Source organism: Mus caroli, unplaced genomic scaffold (genome assembly GCF_978045245.1).
Source record: "Mus caroli unplaced genomic scaffold, Mus_caroli_1 scaffold_1, whole genome shotgun sequence".
Lineage (NCBI taxonomy): Eukaryota > Metazoa > Chordata > Mammalia > Rodentia > Muridae > Mus > Mus caroli.
The window spans coordinates 12,575,310-12,600,460 of record NW_028227256.1 but is presented as its reverse complement, the minus strand read 5'-3'; the positions used below and the strand labels follow the sequence as shown (position 1 = coordinate 12,600,460).

At 39.8% G+C, this 25,151-nt stretch overlaps 1 protein-coding gene and 1 long non-coding RNA gene across 2 annotated transcripts in view; one reads left to right on the top strand and one right to left on the bottom strand.

Moving 5' to 3' along the window:
• The window catches only part of Kcnb2 (potassium voltage-gated channel subfamily B member 2), a 423,142-nt gene that overhangs the window by 89,510 nt on the left and 308,481 nt on the right, over nt 1-25,151 (bottom strand). The window lies entirely within an intron of this gene.
• LOC147006007 (uncharacterized) overlaps nt 16,022-25,151 on the top strand; it is a 170,607-nt gene continuing 161,477 nt past the window's right edge. The window contains exon 1 of the long non-coding RNA XR_015046705.1: nt 16,022-16,173. This is a non-coding gene — a long non-coding RNA (uncharacterized LOC147006007). The remainder of the gene's footprint in view (nt 16,174-25,151) is intronic.

Genomic DNA, 25,151 nt, shown 5'->3' with positions numbered 1-25,151 from the left:
AGACACAGGTTATACTCTCTTGCAATAAGAAGAAAGTGAAATGACTTCTTTATTCCTTGCATCCGTTTTCACTCTTCATATAGACAGTCCTAGTTCTCTCATGTCTGATCAAAGGTGCTAGGGAACAGCTCAGAACTTAGCAGCAGTCCTTTCCTTCTATCTCATTTAAAAAGTGGGAAGGAGGAGGATGATGATGAGGATGATGATGATGAAGAGAAGATGCCTCCTTGCTTAATATAGGGCTGCATCACCATTGTCCCCTGAAGTTGGCCTTTGGCCATGTTGGTCTCTTCCATGGAGCTACCTGGCAGTCTAAAATAGCATGTTTGTCTTAGCAGCATTCCAGGGTTGAAGTCAGATTGTCTGCTCTTGAAGCAATCATGCCATCAGTGGAGAGGTACACTCAGTTTGGCTTTTTGCAGGAAGGCTTATATCCCTCTCCTGCTGTCTGGGAAGATTTAGGATCATTTCAAATTCTTCATATCACAACTCTTGGTAAGCTTCATGAGTTGAATGAGAAGAATGTGGAAGCAAGAAGTACAAATGCACCAATGTGTCAGACGACATAACAGATCCTTATTTTTCTTTTCTGTTATAATGGTTTCCCATGGTGCATCTTGTCTCTAACAATACAACACCACAGCTCTCAGGTGACCCCACTTTTGGGGATAAGCTGTTATGCTTAACAAACATTTAAGTGTATTCGGTGTCAAGGCATAGTATGTTTGGCAAACAAAGTCAGATGCAGTATGGTCCTGGTCCTGTGGGTGCATAGGATTCTGCCTGACAAATGATGGGTGTGGTAGGGAGCCCTGAAGTCCCTAGATGGTAGAACAGGATTGCCCACCTCCATATGTGACATCTGATCTTTTCAAAGATTGTCTCCTAAGATGTAAGGGTTCACAGCACTGATGGGAGGAAGACAAAGCTACCCTAAACTATTGAAGAAGGAAGGAGAACAAGATGCCAGGCAAGCCCCTGCCCCTCACACACTTTTGGCTAGCGCTTCTCTAGAGCAACCGAGACACTAGATGCTCTTACTCTGAAGGTCAGAGGAGGGGAAAAGTCCTTAAAAGTAAGCAGAGCTCTGGTTTATATTATGTGTTGTAATTGTTGATTGACAGATTGAAAGGCCTATATTTAGAAGCATGGTTTTTATAGGCATTCAGAGAATGCTTAGCATTAGAGAGAATTCTGGTGGAACTAGTATAGCTGAAGAAGATGAGACAGAAAGTCGTGTTGGCCAGTAGAGATTTGTAAGCTGAGAGGGAAAAAGCTTTTTTTAGTGGGTAAGGAAATGAGAGTAATTAATTCTTTGCTTTTCCTTAGAAGAAATGATATATAGTTGGTGAAAACTTCTAAGATTAGATCTAAGAAAAACAACTAATAACGTTGTAGTGCTAGACTTTTAGTTTCTGTTTTGGTACATATTCCATTGAAAACATTTCCAGCAGTGGGAAGGCTCCTCAACAAGAGTAGAGAGGCCGATTGCTATTTACTACTGTGTCTCCAGTGTGCAACAATGGCCAACTTAATGGGTTATATATACACCAGCTAGTGTGTGTATGTACACACACACACACACACACACACACACACATGTATATGTATATACACACACTATCTGATGTATATATATATACATATATATGTATATGTGTACACATATATGTACAAATATATATATTTGCCTGTAGGCAAGTCCTCCAGACATTTTCTGTTCAATGTGGGTGGGCCCAGCACTCTGTGAACAGTTCCCTCACTGAGCAGGTTGTCCTAGGAATAGGGAAGCAGGCTAAACTAAACAAATCATGAGGAGCAACGCTGTAAGCAACAGTGCTCCAGTACTGCTGCAGTTCCTGTCTTCCCTTGATGAGTTATGATTTGAAAGTGAAATAAACCCTTTCCTCTCCAAGCTGCTTTTAGTCATGGTTTTTTGTTTTTTGTTTTTGTTTTTGTTTTTTTATCATGGCAATAGAGCCTAATTACACAGCTTTTTTATTTTAGGTGAACACAAATTATGTCTTGCAATAAAAGAATGATATCTTTCCACTGTTCTGATGGCAACAGTAAGAAACTAAAGCACTAGCTGCTCGAGTCTCTAAGGGAGATGCCATGTCCTACCTTCTGACAAGTCTGAGCTGATTCAAGGTTATACTCCAAACTCTGCTTTCTTCACATTGTCTTAGGCCACATGTGTGGCTCCTGCTTCTAATAACAGCTACTCTACAATCTCATCTGGGCACTTAGCTTCCTGGACTAGAGTAGAATACAGAAAAAAGTATGCCTCCCCCCACCTCAAAGCACAGGCACTCAGAGAGGCCCTGTGATGATGGAGACAGATTACAATGATGGTTCACAAACCAAGGAACACCGTGGGCTACTGGGGAACTTCCAGAGACAGAGAAAACCACAGAATAGTCTCTTATATGATTCAGAGACAGCATATCTCTGCCAATATCTTAGCTCGTCGTCCAACTTACAGACTATTGTATAAGACCTTTTATACTTTCTATTTAAAAACTCTCCCTATTTAAAAACTATATATGTGTGTGTGTGTGTGTATATATATATATATATATATATATATATATATATACCACACACAAGCACCACAAACACACACACACATACACACATATTGCTGAAAGGACAGACAGATGAATTAATGAACGTTCGAATAGTAGCTTTGGGAGAAAGGATGGGAAAGCATTCTATAGATTTAGTCACCGATTTGTTCTCTATGTCCTATTCCAAAGTGCTGTCTCTGACCAGAACAACCCGCCCCTGACCTTAAACCAAGCAAGAGAAGATCATAAATTAAAAGAAATCATTTAGAATAATAATTAATATTTCAGTTTTGTTTGCTACAGGTAGCTCTATGTGTCCACATGAGTCTTGAACTTGAGGTCTTATGCCTCTAAAGTGTTAGCATTACAAGTCTGTACAAGTGGTAACTTCATCCAGCTATAATTTGTTTTTATAACAGTTGACAATACCCTGATAGTCAAGCGCTTGGTTACATTTATCCTAAATTATTCATCACTATTGTTTACAAAAGTATCTGTGCAGAACAAATGGAAAGAAGACAAACAAATGAGACAAATTCCTTCACCAGAGTTTTAGAAATGCTGTTCTGAAGCCCGCTCTGTAATCCCCACCTTACTGATGGAATCAGATCAGTAACTGGAACATCAGAATGGGCAGGGATAGCTGGAGCTGGCCCTTCCTTATCTGGAAAACAGTTGTATCATTTTGGGTAGGCTCTTGAGTTTATGATCCATTCTTCTTCGTAGACGAGAAAACAAAGCACCTGGCCAGTATATATTTATTTCAAATGCAAACTGGGCCTTAATGGTGTAAATGATGGCATCCCCAGCAGTTAGGGAGGAATCTGACAGAAATGTTTGGTGCAGGAAGACGCACCCACAAGGAATCATGGAACAGGGCTTTAGGCACGAGGGCAAACCTGGTTGTGATCTGTGAGGATAAGGACCAGTTAGAGAAAGGTCAGTGTTACTGTGATGTACTTCCCATAGACTCCCCTTCCCCTCTCCACTCTCCTTCCATAGAAGCACATACCAAAGCTCCAGGAGCCAGCTTCTGTTTGCAGGGAGTTGGAGAGCTGTGAGGACCACCTTAGTTCTGGGGATGAGGATTTGGGTTAGAGAACATCTGCTAATTTGCCCAGAAGACCCAGAATATTGTAGCCATTTGTCTGGTGCTTTGTGCTTTTACTTATTTGAGTAATCGTTGGTTTTACAGAGGGTTTTGTTTGTTTGTTTGTTCTTTGTTTTTGTTTTTAGTTTGAGTGGAGGGATAACTTAGAGACTCTTTAGGAAACTAGGGACTGCCCCTCATGTTGGTAGCAGACTGATCAAATGACGGTGAAATGCTTTACATAGTCAAAATTATCTCTTATCCTTGATTGGTTGTATAATTGCTAAAGGAAATATTTGTCCTAGATGCAGCAGAATTTCCAAATGGCTTCACAAATATTTAGGAAATCAAAGAATTATTAAATAGTGATGGGGAAATGAGAGACATTAAGGAAGCTGTTTGTAGCTCTGTCTTTCATCCCAAGTGATTAAGATTTAAAGATGCTAGAAGAGGCCAGGCCTGTTAGTTAGTACATGATTGCGATCTCAGCACTCAGGAAATTGAGGCAAGACGATCATGAGCAAGCAAGCAAGCAAGCAAGCAAGCAAGCAAGCAAGCAAGCAAGCAAGCAAGCAAGCAAATAGATAACCAAACAGACAAACCAGATCTTAGCTTGGGAGGTCTGGTGTTTAGGCAGAAGCTGGAAGGCCACTTGGGGGCAGTGTTGTACAGTGGACCAGGACAGTGTTTGGCCAGAAAGTGGGCTTTTAGAGTGAACTCTTCATTCAAATACATGAAACCATCTGACATTTGAAAGAACCTTCAAATGAAGCTCAAGAGTCTCTTCTCTTTAGCTCCCCTCTTACTGGAACAGGAAATGTGCGTTGGGATTCGTGACCATTTGCTGGTGTGTTTTTGCTGTTGCTCGGGATAGCATTAGAGTGGCTTTCTTCTTTCTATGGAGTAATAACACAGTGCCCTACAGGGCATTCAGTTGCTGTTTTAAAGCTGCATGGAGAATGGAAGAGGCTCTGAGCTGTACAAAACAGAAGATAGGGCTTATAAAGTTGCTTTTGACTGGGACATTTAAATAACATTTAGTTGTTTAGTGTTAAAAATAAAATGCCAGTAAAAATGTTGGAAAATGCTTATAGGATAAAAAAGGAAAATAAAATACTGTGTAAATCATGAGCTAGCTAAAAAATATACATGACTGTTAGTGAGAAAAAGAGAAGCCAGTGAAAATGAGAAATAATTGTACTTGAGTGACATGTATCTTATTGCATTGGGTGATTGTTTTATGTATGTATGTATGTATGTATGTATGTATGTATGTATGTATCATTTATTTCCTTTACATCCCCATCACAGCTTTCCTTCCCTCCTTTCTTTCCAGTCCCTCCTTTGCATCTCACCTCTCTCCATCCACCTCTCCTCCCCTTCTCCTCAGAAAAGGGGAGGCCTCCCATGAATATCAACCAGCCTTGGCATATCAAGTTGCAGTAAGACTAGGAGCATCTTTTTGTATTGAGACTAGACAAGACAACTCAGTTAGGAGAAAGGGACCCAAGGGCAGGCAACACAGTCAGAGTGAGCCACTGCTCCTGCTTTAGGAATCCCACACGAAGACCAGCTGCACAACTGTTACTACAATACAACTGCTTGAATAGGTTATTACATTCAATTAGCTACCCTTTAGGCAAAAATAATGTTTTCCAATGTTGACAAAGGTGGCTGGGCTCTGACTGACATACTTGGAAGAGGTCAGATATTGACATCTCTGTGCTTTGTGATACAGTCACCCTAATTGATGGTACAGTATCTTTTGAATGCAAGGAACAAGACTACTGAAAGGGATCATGTATGTTAAGGAATGATTATTTTCTACTAGATTCCCAATGGTTAGCAAAGGATCTCAGTGTTTGATAGGATTTCTCCACATTGGTTCTCCATACTATTCCATTCAACAGATCATTGTGAATTTTCAGCTTGTGTCTCATGCGATTTGTGCTTTCGACACTACTTACACCTTCAGGGCTTTGGAAATTGCACATTGGGGAGCTCTTTGCACAGAAAAAAACTTCAGAGCCAGAGCAGGTCTTTATTTTGAAGAGCTGTAAGTACAGTCAAGTCCAGTTCTCATGACTCTCAGTACCAGCATTTAAAAGAGACAGGCGATTAACTTTGGAGGTATCCTGCCAGACTCCTAATAAAGACAACATGGTGCTCAGAACTTGTTGGGAGCCACCCTGTTTAAACTGCCTTGTCAGCCATAAGTGTTTACTTACAAAGTTTTGGCCTTAGTGGAAAAGTACTAGCTTAGTTGAGATGTCTATGGAAAAAGTTGAGGCCTCTGTAGGAAAGTACTACCCCCAGTTAAGAACAAATAGCTATAGATCTTGTGGACAGGTACCTAGCAACCCACTCTGTTCTGTTCCTCCTGCTAAACTTTTTATCTAGCCAATATCCTGCTTTTGGGAACAGGTGCGTTCCCCCAGAAACAAAGCGATTCTGCATCATCCCCCTCCCCATATCCTGCTTCTATTGGGTACAAAACCTGCCTGGGAAAAATAAAATTTGTCAGCTTATTCAATCAGACTTGCTGTCCATTCTTTGTGTTTCTCGTACCCCCCTCCCCATTCTCTCAATAGGTGGTTCCTCAGACCCTGTTTGACTAGAGTTCCATCTCTAAGCTCAGGCTTGCCTCTCACATCTTTGCTTTCCAGAGCTTTACTTTTCCTGGTGAGGCAAAGCAACCATTACTAGCACAATTACAACTTGGTTCCGCTTAATTTTGAGGGTGGGGAGGATAGAGAATACTATTTCTTCCACAATAAAACATCACACTCACAAATCTAGTCACTCAAAGACACCGCTGCACTCAATAAAGGTGAGGCCTTGACAAATTACCTGTGAACTATTAAGAGTGGGATGGTTTGGGTCAGCATTTGTCCTGTTTCACAGGCTTGCTGCACTTGCATAATTTCCTTCCTTCAGACCTGTGCTAGTTCCATGTTCCCTGTTCAAGGCAAATGGCTATTGAAACACATGGGATGAACCTAACTAGAGGAATATCCACTTGAAGACATCTCCAACTGATCTTTCCCTGCCTGCTGTCAATTGGTACCACTTGAAACCAGCTGCCATATTTGCTGGGGTGTTGCATAGTGGTAGAATCAAGAAGCAGTGGAGTATGAGTTTCTCAAGTGGTTCTCTGAGATGCTTGTATTCAAAGACAGTGATCAGTTTACATTTTTTGCTTATTCTTACTTAGTTCTTTCTTGTCCTCTCATGTTCTATACAGAAACAACCTCCTTTCCTCTCTTAAATCAACTCTGTTCAATGCTTTTATTTTAAGTCTTGATTCTTGATCTTTCTGTTCTTTAGAACGTTTGCCATTAAATATCTTTCATTAGACTTTTTATACTCACTCATTATTGGGAAATAATTTTTCACAGATCTCTTATATTCATGCATGTCTTTGAGTAGAACTTTGCTCTGTCTTTTTCTTGTTCTGTTATCTCAAGGATGTTTGAATCCAGTACATAATAGCCTTACAATAGAGACAATGGTCTACCACTACCAAAGCAGGCTAGGCTCACCACTGTTTATCATAAATGAGCTCTGGTCCTTAAACCAAGGGTTCTCACATCTCTTGTAAATGAAGAGTCGTCTGACCATTTTAGTATTTCCCCGTGGAACATAGAGATCAGCATAAGAAACCTTTAATGTTCTGGCTACTGCCGTGGTCCTTTTCTTCTGACTTAGTGGTCTTGTGTCTCCTGCCACTATCAGTGGTCCTGTACAAATACTTTAAGTTGAGAGTGGGTTAAATTTCAGATCTTTCACAGTTTTCCACAGCTATAATATTGGTTCTTCAAATCATTAAAAGTAAACTTTCTTTGTTTCTGTTACTGCAATAATTCTAGTTATATTGTCTCTTACACTCACTGCTCTGGGAACTGCTACTACTGTTACTAACTACCAAACCTGCTGTGGGGAAGGTGTGAGTGACTTTCTCATTGGCAAATTTAGGAGACTGCCTTTACCTGATCGAATGATACCATACCTTAAACACATTACACACTGCCAGATGCTCCAGTCAAACTATTTACTGTGGCATTCCAGGCTATTTTAATAACTTCTATATTTCTTTCACATGTCAGCCTGGCTTAGTTAATGTGGATTTATGGTCACCCTTCTCATAGAATGTAAGAATGTACATTGCTTTGAGAACAGGTTTGCAGGGCTGGGATTGGAATGGAAAGTGAATAGATAAATAGATAAATGGTAAAAAGATTTAACACACACACACACAAGAATAGGTTTCCATTTTTTGTTTATTGCATTGTAGGTTTCTAGGGCTCGTATTTTGTTTTCAATTGAAGCAACTTTTTCTTGGGGCACTCATTTCATTGGTGACATTCAACAATTTGAACTTAAATAACATAATTATAATTCAAGTGTAAGTGAGGCAAATTGGTATTAGATCAAACATAACTAGCTTTTAGGGGTGGTCTCCTGAGACCATGATGTAATACCCCATGGCTGGACCATTAACATGGGATAAACCTGAATCAACATGATTACTGAGGGAAAAAGATTTGAGACGAGCTGTCACAGCAGACCAACTTTGAGTCAGCATCTACAATATTTAAAATTGATTCTTCATTGATGATGTTTGGTTGGTAGAGGAGAAACTTAAATTTCAAAAGCAAGTAACTTAACCTTGAATAAGAGCTTTGCTAAGCCTGAGATTTTATGTGTCATCACAGAATATATTAACTTGGGCTTGGTGGGGAGGATGTGTGGGTCTTTCTTCCTTCTCCCCCTCTTTCCTGGAAAGTATTTAAGAAGACTTTTTTTTTTTTAAAAACACCCTGAGAATCATTGCTTTTACATCAGCAGTTATGGGTGTGTCACTGGAAGGGAAGGTGACTATGATGACATGGACCACCGTGTTACTAAAAGCAGCAGAAACGATGAAAAGTGGAGGAAACAGTCCCCACTGGCACTGGATCATTGATAAGCAATGATTTTTATTATCCAATTATGAAATATCTGGCCTTTTCTTTTTGCAGTAATGACATCACTTCCTACCCTTATACCCTCCCTACTCCACAGCACAAGTGAAAATAATTTTTGTTACAATCTCACTTTCTGCCTCAGTCTTCATAGAAGACTGTCTGTCTCCATGGTTACAAAGGCCAGTCCCATGAAAATAGCCATTTGAATGCTTTAATCTCAGATATATTATTTTTGTCTTGTTTACATTATCAAGGCCTTGAAAAGGACTTACAGAGTAGTATTCATAGATAGTTTAAAAATACTATGTGGAGTATACCACACCAGAAAGATGTGGAAGAGAGAGCTGGGTACCAGTCCGAAACCACCTTTAGTATTACTGTGGCCTGAGGTGAGCGACCTCATTTCTTAGGTCACTCTCCACATTTGGAATGTTGTAAAATAAGACATTTCTCAGAGTGGTTATGAAGTACAATGGGGGCATATTTTCCAGCAGCCTTGACAGCTTATAAAGAACTGTCAGATATGCATCCTTCCCACTGTTATTCCATTCACTCTTGCCTCTGATGTTATCTTCCACTGTTCAGAGACCATGCTTTAGAAAAGAATAGGGGCTTTCTATACATTCTGAGGATTTCAGATGGACCCAGAGTGATAAAATCCTTCTCTTCTGTTTTGTGGTACCGGAGATTGAACCCAGGGTCTCCTGCAAGCCAGGCAAGTGCTTTCCACTCTGCCAGATTCCCAGCCTGGAAAAACTCTGTATAGACTGGACTAATTACTGAATTCATTTCAGCATGCCGTAGTTTATAGTTTATCCATGCACATAATAACTAGGTGACAGCGTCTCCATGAGTGTAATCAGGGAGGGCCTCTAATATCCTAAAGCTTGGAGAATGAGTTTTGGGCAGTATAATCTAAAGCAAATTACTGATTCAACTATTCATTTCAATAGGTTGAATTTTGTCTTTACAGGCAGATATTCAGACTCTCGTCTGGGCAGAACCATGACAAAGCAGAGGAAATTGCACTGAGGCACAGGAGGAGGCTTGCCTGAGGGGGCCTCCAAGTTAGAGTACAAAAGGCACAAACAGGCAGAGTAAGAAATACAAGATGCTATTTCAATTCTCAAGAACCCATGCCTCCTGAGTGCATGTACGGAAAATTCACCAACATTATTTTCGGTACACACTTGAGTCTGAGACTTTGGGAAAAGTAGTACCTCAGCATCCCCATTCTTAGAGGGCTTAAAAATGAACGATCTTAGCTTGGCTTGAAAACTATAGAATAGAATATATTTTTAGTATAATAGATCTCCTCAATCTGCTCAAAAAATGGAACCACAGAAAAAGCAAACAGATGGAAGGCCATGTGCTGTTTTGTCACAAGTCCAAGGTTTTAAACTAGATAAACACTGAAACCCTGTAGCCATAAATCTGTCCTTTCCATAACAAAATCCTAGGAGATTATCAGAACTTCTCTGATCAAATATTCACACTAAAAAAAAAAAAAAAAATCCAGGAAGCCCTGCCAAACTCTCTGCCATTTAATAAATGGCCTTGGTACATGGACATTAACCCATTTCTGGCTGATAACATGTGCATAAGTATGTCTAAGATGCCATGCTGATTACTTCAAGAACCCAAGTCCTCAGGCTATTAGAGCAGATAGAAAACCCATGCTGAGATACTGTGCAAATTAAGTTATCTTCCTATAGGCACTTGTCATATAATCTACCAAGACTTGATGGTAATTTCAGGTTTTGATCCAATTGGGCTGTTTTTTCCAATAAATAATACTTAAGTTGTGTTCTCCTCATGAGAGAATGGGTTAGAAATTAACTTTTCTCTCTAACCTTGTCTTCCCCTTGTATATTTTATGTTATTCTTCACAACAATGTTTCCCTTTTTCTAGATGGTTATAATTACAATCGGAAAAGCATTTTGCTGAAGAAAGAATGGAATTACTTGAAGCTGAAGGCGCGGAACAGCAATGAGCCTACCTAGAGAAGAACGAACCTGCCTGGAGGCGTGGCACTCCAACAATGGACTTTGAACATTTTTTGTTTCGTAAGTAGATATCTGTTAATATTTGCTGAATAAATTAGTGAACAAGTAAAAGTAAGATTCTATTTACAACTCCTGGCTGCTGTTTTAGAAGTTACAGCATTTTTTCTTGCTTGTCTTTTACAAACTCAGTTCTAATAAAGGGATGGCTTAAATAAAATTTTTTTTTAGCATCTTTCTTCATAGCAGAATATCTGGATTTAAAGTACCTCTATAAAATCTTAAAGGGTGGCTTTAATTTCCTTGTCTAAGATGAAACTTCTAATACTTTAGAAATGCTAGTCTATTTAGGGATGATCATGTCTTCCTTTAACCATCACAAACACTTGTGTGCTTGATACAGGAACCCCAAGTATGAACATGTCCCATCCATTCTACCAGGAAGCTCATAGGGAATGAAGGTTAAGACAGGTGAATACATATATAACTACAAGATATTAGATTCCATGATGGGATGGCATGGGCATTGTGAAAAAAAAATACTACTCTATCTAGGGTTAAATTGAAAAAAGGCAGGAAGACTCCCCAGGGCCTTGAAGGCGAGTGTAGGTTGTGCAGAAAGGGACTTCTTTGTGGGCTGTTGGGAAAGGAGAGGGTTCATGTACAAGAAAGGAATAGGAACAAGGCAGAGGGTAGAAAATGATAGGAAGTTGTAGCTATGGAGGGACTCATATTATAGCTAGGAGATAAAATCTACTTAAACCATGCCTCATGTGAGGACTCCTCTAACTGTAGTACATAGAACTCAATATACAAAGAACTCAAGATAACACAGTGGCAGAGAAGGTTGTGACATACACCCCATAGAAAAGTAGACTTGAATTCTCTTGGAAAGCAATGGAGGCCTGAAATTGAAAATGTTAGTAGGCCAGTTCACAATCAATGGATTTACTTTTTAATTTTTAAAAAAGATTTATATATTTATTTTATATGAGTACACTGCAGCTGTCTTCAGACACATCAGAAGAGGGCATCAGATTCCCCTTACAGATGGTTGTGAGCCACCATGTGGTTGCTGGGAATTGAACTCAGGACCTCTGGAAGAGCTGTCAGTGCTCTTAACTGCAGAGCCATTTCTCCAGCCCACATCAATGGATTTAACAGGTTGCTTGTGGGAAAAGAAAATCAATGTCAAATTGACTTCCCTGGTTATGTCAAAATCTCCCCTGCCATGTCTCTTCGCCTCCTGAACATTTGGTATGTGTTCGGAGGATGAAAGCTTATTTTACTAATAGCTGGCTCTCCTCCCATTTAACCAGCCTATGAAGATCAGTCTCTGGTCGCTAATCAGGTAGTCCAGTTTAAAACCAAATGGTAGTTAAGTCTTAGATTATTTGATGTTACAGATTTTTTTCAATCAACATCGCTTCCAATCCAACAGTGGCCAGCCAATAAGTGACCCAGATAGGAAAAATCAGAGCTGAACACTTTAATGCTTTCCACCCAGCATTCAAATATTTTTTAAAAGGCAGAGAAGTGAGGACTAAAACCAACACAAAGATGTTATGTAGTTATTATTGTTACGCACACTCACACGATCATGAATGGCACAGAAGTTGTGCAAAGGAAATAAGCAACAGATGTGAGCATCACAGCTGGGAGTGATTTCAGTTAAATTGATTACTCTCAAAATACAGATTTTTCTCCTGTAATATCATTTTATTATTGAGAAGACTAAGGAGTCAATTCATCACCCTCCCTCCTTTATTTTATCTAAGAAGAAAAAAAAAATCTCTAAACAGAGAGACTTAGCATCCATGGTAACCTAGATACACATTCTCAGGATATACCTAAATTAATCTCTCATCCTGGATTTGGAACTTATTTTTTTCTTTCCCCTATGAAGTAAGGGAACAGCTGTCCACAGCCCTCATGATGTGCTTGCTAAATGTTCTTACCACATCTTCGCCTCCCCACCTTCAGGTTTGATACACTTGCTCCCCTTCCTTACTCTTCACAGAGATCACAGGATTTACCACCAATTCATTTTTATTTGGTGAAATCTCCAGGACACTGACCTACTTCCCCAGTAGGATGTAAGCTCAATGGGATACAGGGGGGATACAGTAGATACCATGCAGTTCCTACACCTTGTATTCCCATTATAGAGATATTAGAATTGGATTCTTCATGTCTCAACCCTGATGTGGGATGCCTCAACAGCTCATGGATGCCAATATGATAGTAACTGACTATACCAAAGCAACCATAAGGAAAACTTGAATATGAAATGTCTACAGAAAAGTGATGCTAGTAGCATATGAATCCTTCTAGAAGGAAGTAAGAGCTCTGGGCATAAAGCTTAAATTACAAATACCTTTTAAGAAGTCAGAAAAACCTTTGTGTGAAGTTGGATTCAGAAATTACAGGCAAAAATCACAGGCAGAAAATTTAAAAGAAAACAGATGTTGGAATTGTGACAAAACTGAAATCACATTATGGGACATTATTTCAGGACATAGTACAAATGGTCGATATGTACAGGAAGAGATGCTTGGCCTCATTCAGTGGGAAATGCAAATAAAATACTATATAATTTGTCTTAGTCAGGGTTTCTATTCCTGCACAAACATGACCAAGAAGCAAGTTGGGGAGGAAAGGGTTTATTCGGCTTACACTTCCATGCTGCTGTTCATCACCAAAGGAAGTCAGGACTGGAACTCAGACAGGTCAGGGAGCAGGAGCTGATGCAGAGGCCATGGAGGGATGTTCTTTACTGGCTTGCCTCCTCTGGCTTGTTCAGCCTGCTCTCTTATAGAACCCAAGACTACCAGTCTAGAGATGGTCCCACCCACAAGGGGCCTTTCCCCCTTGATCACTAATTGAGAAAATGCCTTACAGTTGGATCCCATGGAGGCATTTCCTCAACTGGAGCTCCTTTCTCTGTGATAACTCCAGCTGTGTCAAGTTGACGCAAAACTAGCCAGTACATAATTTTACTTTATTCCCATTAAAATGGGTAATAACCAGAAAATACTAAATACATAGTGTGATGGGTGTAAAGAATTTAAAATCTTGTACATAATTATAGGGAATGTAAAATGGTATAGCTAGCATGGAAAACAGAGAATTCCCCAAGTCCCTAAACAAAAGTCAGTATACAACCCAGCCATTCCACTTCCAGTTCTCTTTCTCAAAGATAAAAAGCAGTATGGTGAATGGTAAAAAACATCCTTCACAACAGTAGAGAAGTTGAAACAACATGGTATCTATAGAAGGATCAATGGCAGCACAAACTGTGGCAATATGGATAATGAAATATTATTTAAAGGAGAGGAAATCTGGGTCATGTTTCTAAGATAAGACACTAAGATAGTTATAGGGCAGCTATTGATTGATATGAGGTCCTGGGAATACTAAACACCACAGGCTAAAAGCAGTATGAGCTCATGGGTATGGGAATTTAGTGTGCTCAGAGTTCAGAGCTTCAGTCTTGGAAAATGAAAATGACCTGGGGATGAAAGTGGGTGATGATCATGAAATGATGTGAATACACTTCATATCACAAGACTTAGCTCTAACAATGTGCCCAGAAAATGGCAAACATGATGCTATATGTACTTGACTACAGCAAAATATAAAAGAGCTCAGAGTGTAGAAGGGAGAAAAGGCTGTAAGGGGGCTCTTTAGAGGAAGCTTGGCAGGGAGGAGTCTTACCCACTCTCCTTCCAGGTGGGGCTGTCACCTCACCTACTGCCAGTCTGAAGCTAGTTCCAGATGTGAGCCTCCCAGTAAGACTTAGCTTTGAAAATGGGATCTATGCGTCGATATATCTAGACTAAGAAAGACTGGATACTTCAGATTTATGGTCATGACTGCTGTTTTGGAATGAGTCTGAATGTGCAGTTTTGAGGGAAGAAAGAATGTGAGGGCACTTGTAGGCCAGGCAGAAAGGAGTCATCATTAGATTTTTAAAGATATCACAAAAGAGGCATATTTCAGGGGCAGGAGAACCAAACAAGAATAGTATGGAGCATACTTAGAGATGGGGGAGTTGGGAGCAGGGAGCCAACAGTGACCACCGGGCTACTGCAGTAGAGCCAGGGCAATGCAGGGGAAGAACCCAGTAGTGGCACAGTACAGGAGAGTCATCTTTTACACATGTGCCAGACTAGAGCACAGGAGCCAGATACTGGCAAAGGGGGACAAACAGAAGGTGCCCAAAGCAAGGCAAACCGTGAGAGCCAGAGAGCCGGCCTTCTAATGGGTGCCAACTCTTGTACGACGATGGCAATTGCTCATTTAATGTTTCTGTTCCCTTGTTGCTGGGCAATGGTGGCACATGTCTATAATTCTAGCACATGGGAGACTTAGGCAGAAGGATATCTGTGCATCCAAGGGCAGCCTAGGCTACTTAGTGTGTTTCAAGTAAGCCTGAAGTGCAGAATGAGACTCTGCTTTAAACAAAATAAGACAAAAAAGAAAAACCAAACCAAACCAAACAAAACAAAAAAACTCATGAACCAACCAAATAAAGTTTGTCTTTGCCATAGAGCAATTGTCTCTGAGTGGAGAGAAAAATGCTTGTGTCTGTAGAGTGGAAGACTATAGCTGATGTTTCTATAGTGCCAAGGAAAGGAGGAGATAGAAATAAGTGATTGTGAAAAAAAATAAAGATTATTATTATTATGTGTCTGTATTTGTATCTATGTGGAGTATGTGTATGATAGGGCCTGTCTTCAGAAGCCAGGATATTGGACACCCTGGAGCTGGAGTTATAGGTGGTTGTATGTTACTCTGTATGGGTGCTGAGAACTGAACTCTGCTCTTTCGAAGTCACTGAGCCATCTCTTCAGCTCCCAAGAGTACATTTTTATCACACAACCAGTCATGCTTGTTGGGCATATCACCTTCAAGCTCAGGGTTTCCAGGTCCTTGAAGAGCCAATATAGGCTTCCTTGGAACCCCTTTCAGGTGAAAGCAAAGTCCATGGCCTCTAGGACGGTGCTGGCCTTTCATCTGTTTCAATTGTAGCACTTGTAATGATCTCATGGTTTCTTCATTTGTAAAATGGAGTTAATAATGTTACCTGCCACCTAGATGGCTTTTGCATTACATGAGAGAATGAAACTCATGTATAGAACCTGGACTTCTATATATGGGCTTTGATTTATTGTTATTATGGGTAGAAAATTTACAGAAAATTTGCCTTTTGAGGATTTGTTTTTCCCACAAAGAATGCTGTATCTTCTCTATGAGATCTTGGAAACTGGCATTTGACAAGGAGCATGTAGCAGCAGAGTGTCATAGGTATCAAAGTCTCAACTCAATTTAGCTCAGATAAAGATTAATGAAAAGTCTGCCCTGAGCAAGTGCCCTTGGCAGAGTCCATCTGGGAGCCAGTATCTGTGCAAAGACTCCAAAAGCACACAGAAACTCCCTTCTAGTCGAGATTTGCTGCATAAAGCCTTTACCATGGCAACAGGGAAACACTTGCAGAGCCCTGCAGCTGACACTGGGAAAAACATCACCTATTCTCAAGGTACCGAAAATTGCACAGCGTGACTCAGAGTGGCTTCCTCAGTCTGGTTATTGGCTGGGCTATATAAGTGCTGAGCAAATCCAGGGCATTAAAGGTGGGTAGGATCTGGGAGGAGTGGGTAATCATGATCAGAATAGATTGTATGAGAAAAAATTATTTTCAAATGTGTGTGTGCTTCTAAGCTACAAATGACCTTAAGAAGGAGGGGATGTGAAAGTAAAAAGAGCTGCATGTGTCTAATTCTCAGAAAGATAATGAGGTCAGGGTTAGAGTAAAGGCTACGATGACAACTCTCATGAAGTGAGTCTTTGAATGGTCAAGAAAATAAAGTGGGGGCACTTGATTTAAATGACAGGAGATGGGTCTCAGACAGAGCTCAGCAAAGATGTCCCTAGCCACACAGACAAGCCAGATGTTAGAGAAGTAGGAGGGTACCCTGTCCTCTGTGTGTGTGTGTGTGTGTGCACGCGCGCATGGGTGCTCATGATCCACAGCACTTGTGTCAAGGTTGGAGGACAGCTTTCAGGACTCACTTCTCTCTTCCAGCATGTGAGTCTCAGGATTTGCACTCAGGTTGGCAGTCTTGGAAGCAAGTGCTTTATTTAACCCACTGAGACATCTTGCTGGCCCCATTCATGTGTTTTAAAGGATGGGTGACAATGTGATTTGTAATTACTTACAGAGATCATGAAGCCTGCTGTTGGAGACTAGCCCAGGTAGGAGGTTAAGAGCGAGCAGAAAGAGAGTGAGATAGGGGAGTGGAGTGCTGAATCATGATGGTGGACCAGGGGTGCAAAGCAGAGAGAGGAAGGTGAGGGGAGCTGACCACTTACTTTTGTGAGGTCAAGAGAGCTCACTCCATACTTAGGTCAACTGTCCACAGCACATGAGCAATGGACAGCACTGACTCAGACTTCCTCCCTGCTCTTGTTTCTGTGCCTCATCTTTGCAGTTAGATTGCTACACAGCTCAGCACAGAGATGCCAAGTATAGGTCATGTTTGAGGCCTTGGCTCTTCTGTCACAGAAGGGAGGAAACATATTTCAGACACACAGCTAACTGCAGGGCCTCCTCAAGTGCCAGAGCTGCAAAGGTGTGTGTCTTGTGGAAGGACTAGCTGGTCTTTTCACACATTCAAAGAGATATTTTAATCCTCCACTTTAAATAGCTAATTCCAGAGGAGAGTCTCTCTCAAATGGGTTGCTATCACCAGAGGGTTTTGTGATGGAAAGTCCCTGAGAAGAACCACACTTTCCACCTCACCTCCCTCGAAGTAGATTCATTTGATTAGAACTTCAGTAACATGGAGATGTCAAAAACTTCAAGTCCAGAGCCAGTTTCCCTTGGGATATGATGAGCCCTCTTACTAGTCATTCATTTCCTTCCTGTGTTCCGTCTATGTAACTACCATCTATCAGCTACCTATTTGTATCTTTTCTTTAACCTGACTCCCCTCCCTTCTCTTTTATCTTTGTTGCAAGTAAACAAACTAAACAGCAACAAAATCATCCTTTCTGTAACTGTCTACAGTAAGTAAATTAACCAGCATTACATTTATTTAATTACTATCAACTTTTAAAAAAGTTTGCACAGTTAAGACTTAATATTTGTAGCTCCATGAGTATATATACTGGGTTCAATGTATATGTGTGTTGCTCAGTGAGTATGTATGGGTGTGCATATGTGTACATGTGCATGCCTCAATAAGTATGCATGGATGTGTATGTATGTGTGTACTGGGCTCAATGAGTGTATACTTGTATGTATATGTGCATATATATGGTCAATGAGTGTGCATGTATGTGTACATGTCCATGTGCATGAATGGACTGAATGAATATGTAAACACACATGTATGTGTGTACACCTGAGGTTCAATGAGTGTACATGTATATACATATGCATATACGTATATGGCTCAGTGAGTGTATATGTGTACTTGTTCACTGAACAGTTAGTATAGTGACGTGTAGGACTGTATTTAAAATGAATATGCTAGAAAATAACTTTTAGTTGAAATTCTTTTAAAAATGCTAATGATCCTTTCACATCTTGTCGTATTCCCAGCTCTGGTTACCACACTGCACAGTAGAAATAGGGTCAGGGCAGCCAAGGGCCATGCCAAGGCCTCTGGATCAAAGGACTGTAGCAGGGTCATGGCTTAGGTCATCACATCCAATCTGATGTTCCTCCCCTTTCCACTCCTGTATAAAGCTTATTTACTTAAGTGTCTGAACTCTGGCAGGATAATGCCAGCCTAATAACTAGAAATATTAATAAATACTATGCTTTTAATAATTTTAAAACACAGATGAAAAGACTTAGCAGCTAAACTCAGAGATTCTTCCACCATCTGTTCTGGCACACAGGTCATGGATTAACATGTGGCCATGTGAGGAAAGCCAACAGTGTTTCAGATAACCCATAACAGCCTGGAGGCTTTTATTTTGCTAGTTAGATAATGATTTGGGGGAGAGAAGGGAAATAAATGTTAAATAAGAAAAAATTTCTCAATTCATGAGAAGCACCATAATAAAACCTTAGTATATTTTAGTAAAGGGATAAGAAAAAAAATCTTTTGACTTGTATAAAAAGGCTGAATAAGAACAGAAATGGACATAATAGATGGAGCAAGAGAGTGAGAGTCTTGCAGGAAGGAGATAATATTGAAAATACACTTCCTAAATCAATGAACTTTTAAAAAAGGGACCATTCTGCATGAATAACTTAGAATGGAAAACATGAATTCTCTTATGAAATGATGTGTATTCATAGAACAGCTGCATAGTTTTCCTATTGGCATTATCCTAGTCAACACAGACAATCAGGACTATACCCACAGAACCGAAAGGGAGAGCTCAGCTGTGGGGAATTCTGCAGTAGCTTGGTAAGAGGGTTTCTTGTAGAGTTTGTGTGCAGAATTTTTGCAGAATTCTGAGGAGTTAAGGAGCGCCGGGCCAATCTCTGGACTGGATGCTGTAGCTGAGGCAGGATGAATAGAAATTGGGACTAGCTCTGAGATATTTGCTGCTTTCAAGTGAGAGTAGTTTAGTAACTGGGTATCTACATAAATCTCTTTTTCAGGAAACAGAGGAACAATACAAGAGAAGGTTAAAAGATGGCCTGGCTGTGCCAATACCTTGGCAGAATCCTTGTTCTACATTGTCTTTGTCATTGAGTTTGTCTGACTGGGATGTGCTCTGCACTGTTCTAGAGACAATGAAGCTGGGACACAGAGCAATGGTTTTGCATGACTGATAAGTAGGACCAGGATTCATCTCACACTGTGAGGTTTGGAGGATCTAAATTGGAGCCATGGTGGAAAGAAAGAAAGAAAGGCTGAGTGAAAAGAGTTGGCAATGAATCAAATGGGAGGAAGGAAAGAGAAACTGCTGGATGTAATGTACCTTGTTCACTGTATGTGGACCAAAGAGGGCTCCTGGAGCAAGTGATGGTGTGCTGGGGCGGGGGGAGAGACATATATCCAGAATTTTAGCATAGGTTTAAGAAAGTAAGGCCAGATCATTCCGAAAGTATCATAAATGATATTCATTCTTGTCGATTAATTTTAAGAGTTATATCATCATTATTGAAAAGGTAACTTGGTATGCCATAGTGTTAATTCATATTATTTAGACCTTGAGACAGTAGGCTGTGAATACAGTTACAGTTTCCAGAAGACGCTGAGGGAAACAGAAGTGACCATCTCTTGGTTGCAGAGACATTTTCTGGGAAACTTGGACAGTTCTAATTTTATTGGCTAGTGCTGTGTAGTCATTCTAAGCAAAATTATCCTATTAGGTAAAGAGTTTTAAATATCTTAGAAGAATAATAGATTTATTAAAAATTGTTTGAATAATAGAAAAATCTTGATATAAGTAAATAGGTTGTTTTTTTTCTAGCCAAATGCTAGACCACTAAGAGACATCCCTCATTAAAAAAAAAAAAATCAAAACTTTATTTTTGAGACAAAGTCTCATTAAGTTGCCTAAGCTGGTTTTGAACTTGCTATATAGCTTAAGTGGGCTTCAAACTCTTGGTACTATGATCCTGGTAGCTAGAATGAAAGGTTATGACACATGCTCAAATACCAGTTTTTAAAAAAGATTTTTGTTGTTGTAGTATAGTAAATTTCCTCTCTATTAATAGAATAGTTGAAAGACCCCCCTGCTGCTTAGAATGGGTAGACTATTTGACAATAAAATCCAAAGGCATAGAAATGTGGCCCATTAGCTCCATTCAGGAGATCTGGGGATTAGTAAATTTTGGTTTGCTGTGACCAAAATGTCTGGTGTAAACATTTGTAAGGAGAAAGGGATTCCTTTTGGTTGATTTCACAGTTTCAGGCCACTATGGGAAAGGCATGGTGGCATTCATGGTAGCCAGGACATGTGTTAGGAACTCCTAGTGGGACAGAGCAGCAAACAGAAAGCCAGCTAGGAACCAAGGACTCCTTGTAACCTCTACATGCCCACACCTACTTAGCTATTTCTACCAACTAAGTCCTACTTCCTAAAGGCTCCATGACTTCCAAAATTATGCCAGAGGCCATGGACCAAATATTCAAAATGTAAGTCTACTTGTAGGAAACATTTGAGCTGAAACCACAACACTTACTTATGCCTCTAATCCCTCCATCCTTTCAGTCATTAGTAAAATAACAATCTTGTTAATTAACATCATATTTTCTGTCTGATAGGTGTTTGTAAAGATACTTGTAAAATAATTGCTATGCAGTCTAGTTTCTATGAGGAAAGAGTTTCAAGGCCTTCTTGTAATTCTTTACAAGGTTGCCTTCCCTTACATTGGCCCTTGAGGGCTTCCCTATGAATGCTAGACAGAGAGGAGGGGACCTCTTCAGTTCCTACAGGCAAGGCTTTGAACACACCTGTCCCAGGAGGGAGAGCACAGGGTGAGGCAAGGGCGGGACTTTTCAATGTGTAGCTGCCATTCACAGCTTTATTAAGGCTGTGCCCTATGAGTCACTAACTTCTTCAGAAATAGAACCACGGACAAGATGCCACGAGTACAAACCTTTGATTCATTCAAAACCCTTTAGAATTTTCTGCAAGGTCTTTCCAGGGCCTATCACACCAGGGTTCATGAAAGTTAGATTTCAAAAATTCCCTAACTCTGGAGAACTCCTTGATCTTTTTTACTGCCCCCAGAGACAGAGGGAGAACAACCTTCCAGAGAGCTGGACACTCACAGGGCCATCAAAGAACTGTTTGAACCAGTTGGTTTCCAAAATTCACAGCTGCAGGCCTTAGGATGAGAACTATGTGGAAGAAGCAGCCGCTGACCTGGTTTCTTTAGAATGAGGAAAAGAGCAACAAAAGCTCCCAATGTTACACCTTCTCTCACAGAAGTTTAAAACCAAGATGGCCTCAAACTCTCTAGTGAAAAACCTCCATGAATGGGAAAAAGACTTTTGGATGCAGGTGCACTGAGCAGGGCATTCCTTATGGAAAAGACATTTGTGACTTCATATAAATAACTATATCCAGTCTGATTAAACTTCCTCAAGTACATTTCCATTGGCCTCATCTGCTTCCAGGCTACTTGAGGAACTCCTGTGCTTTGTGCATATTTTGGATGAAAATGCTTTGAAGCCTTGACAATATGGATAGTTTGCATAAATCAGGCAAAACATATTTGTTTTGTTCAGCAGGCTCTGAACTTTCACAGTTATTTCATTATCTTCTCAGACTTCATTCAACCCAAAGGGAAATTGTCAATGTTGTTACAATAATCCGCGGCAGCTGTGGTTTGTGAAGGACCAGGGTTCAGGGAGTTGTTGAAATCCAAGAAGCAGCTGTCATTAGCTTCTCAAGTTGAAGAGCATCATTTTTCAGTGTATTTTGCAGAATTTTGTTCAATCTTCTTCTTTGCATAGTGGTTTAATTCTAAATTTCTTCATTATGAATTTAACTTTTCATTGTTTCTTGCTTTACTGCTATTTTCTGCAGTTTTGACATGAATTAATTATCTTCTCTCCTGTTTTATTATATCATTTCTCTATGGGCATTTCTTTTCTTCTACTTGTTTTTAAAATAATTTTTGATAATTCCTTATTTATGTTCATTGGCGTTTTATTTATTTTTTGAATGTATGTCTGTGTGAGGGTGTCAAATCCCCTTGAATTGCGATTATAGATAGCTGTGAACTGCCATGTGGGTGCTGGGAATTGAACCTGGGTCCTCTGGAACAGCAAACAGTGCTTTTAACCTCTGAACCATTGCTTCACCCCTCTCATAGTCTTTTCATATTAGGGTTTCAACTTCTGGGTTTGCTGTCTGGATTTCAGGGAACTCTTCATGCTTTTCCTCAAGAACATTTTTTTCCCCAGACTATCTCTCATGCTGTGGATTACTTCCTGCTAAAGTTTTTATTTAGAAATTTTATGAAATAGGCCTATTTTCTACTGTTGGCCCTTTAATGCATATGATAGGAAAGGTAAGTTTTGGCAGTCAATTACTCAATGAAGGACTAAAGAAGTATTAACCCAGAGTTGGTGCCTCTTGGTTTGTTCATTTTTCGGCTATGTGACAAATATTTATCATATGGTTTTACTGGTATGACAAGCAATGGAGATACAACTGAACAGTAGCCAATGATTCCTGCTTTTTTCACCTATATTTTTATAGAAGACGAAGAAAAATAAAGCCCTGGTAGTGATAAGAACAGGAGCTACTTAAGAGGTGAAAGCATGTGATACAATATTCTATTTTAAAATGTGTGCTACATGCCTATGAGCTCAGCACTCAGGAGGTTGAGACAGGAAGATTAAAAGCTCTAGGCCAGCCTGGGCTATACAGTGAGACAACAAAACAAACAAATAGACGAAATTATCTGTAGGAATTAATAGAGAGGGAATAAACAAAATATGCACCAATTTAAGGACATGCTTCAAGGTTTTCTGTGTAGAATATTGAGTAAAATATTAAACTACCTAAGAAGTAGTCAGTGTTTCATGAATGTAAGTCCTCAAAGAGTACATGGGCATTTCAACTTCCCTGTTATCCTATGGAGAATCTTCCCATTCCTTAGTTTGATGAAGCTAGTGGTAAAACTGGCCGTCACTCTCACTAGGGTAGGTTTCATTAACGAGTTCCTGAGTGCTGGTGGAGAAGAAGCCCTACAAGGTGAAAGGAAGGCTTTGCAGCTCCATCTCCACTGTGTGTCACTTGCTCATCCACAGGGTACTGTCCAGCTTCAATAATTTCCTTTGCTCTGATGTACTTTGTCTCTCGTTACCAAGCACTGAACTCTGATTTTCCTAGTAATTACTGAAGCTCATTCCACTGTTTTCTCTGTAACTCAGGCCCTATTCTTTGGTCCATTGTCTTGAATAATTAATGTAGAACAATTATTATTCCACACATTTAGAGATGTTATTTACTAGATCTATGGTGTGCCAAATAAAATGCCAACATGAGAACAGGAAAATAATTAAAATCTAAAACAGTGAGCCCCATCAGTGTTGACTATGAATCTGAATTCGAATGTCCTCAGTAGGGTGATTTTAGCCTCTGAGTGAATTAAATTTTTTGTCGACTTAAGAATCCTCTGTTCCTTATTAATTAATTAGTTAATTAATTAAAATAAGCTCTTTAATCTAAGTTAGTCAGAGGCTTGTTTAGTACTGAGCTAACTTACAGAATGATTAAAATGGCAATGCTGAAAATTATGGAGCATCAGTGAAGGCATAAAAAGGTTAAAGTCTAATACAGTGCTAGGTGTAAAGTCAGCGAGTACAATCACTTCACAAAACTGTTTCACAGCTAAGCACATGACCGACCGTCTGATGACCTGAAATTTCATCTCTAGACATATACCTGATTACTAAGATATTGAGAACTCACAAAGAAACATGAATATAGTAAGTAGCACAAGGATTCATAATAACCCAAACACAGAAATTATCTAATTGGTCATTCATAGAAGAATTTTAATCCAACAACATGACTGTTCTGGCAAAGGATCACATCCAAAGACCTAGGTCTGTGTGATCCAGCTGGTATACAAACATACCACACACCTTTAATCTCTCTCTGTCTGGAATACACACCCCTAGTACACAGTTTTAAGTACAGTTAGTTTGTAGAAGGAAGCAGCCATGTTTGAAAGTGATGTCTAATGAGAGGCAGACAAAGGGATGAGTCAGAGAAAGATTTGATAGAATGAGTCAGAGATAGAATACATCCAACTCTCACAAGAAGAGGAAAGGAAAGAGAAGCTATTTAAGAGCAGTACAAGGAGAAAGTCAGGCAGTTGGGAGTCAGTGCAGTGAGTGTAGTGCAGTGGAGTTGAGTTTGTTTGTGAGTTCATGGAGGTCAGCAGAGGCAGCTGAAGCCATAGAATAAGAAGGAGCCAGATTCGAACAAATTGCCAGAGTTAGAATCTGAGAGAAGCCAGACTGACTCAGTCAGCTTGGAGAGGAGTTTGAGCCAGAACAGCTGGGTTAAATCGGCCAGACAGAGTTTAGAAAGAAGTAGAGTGAGCTTACTCAGAAGTAAGCTTCTGTGATGACAGTTATATCAGGAGAAGAAAAGATACTTTTACACTCATTAGTATCAGAGTATATAAAAAAGCTAGGCATGGTGGTGGTGATCACTTCTAATTCCAGGCTAAGGATAGAGGGTATCAAGTCTGAGGAGGGTGTAGACCATCTGCGGAGAGCCTATATCAAAAACGAAAGCAGAAAACTAAACTCCAAAATCAAAATGAGAATTGATTAAAAACAAAGAACAAAACCAAACCAAAAAAACTCCAAACCAACCAACCAACCAAACCCGAAAACTGTGTTATAATATAATATGCCTATAATATGAGAACAATGAGAACAGAATCAACATGTACCAACATGGTTATTATTACAAATATAACATTGAGCAGCAGAAAGTAGATGCAAAAAGAAACACGAACTAGATGATTAATTTAACATAAAGTTCAAAACCAGGCAAACCAACTCATTG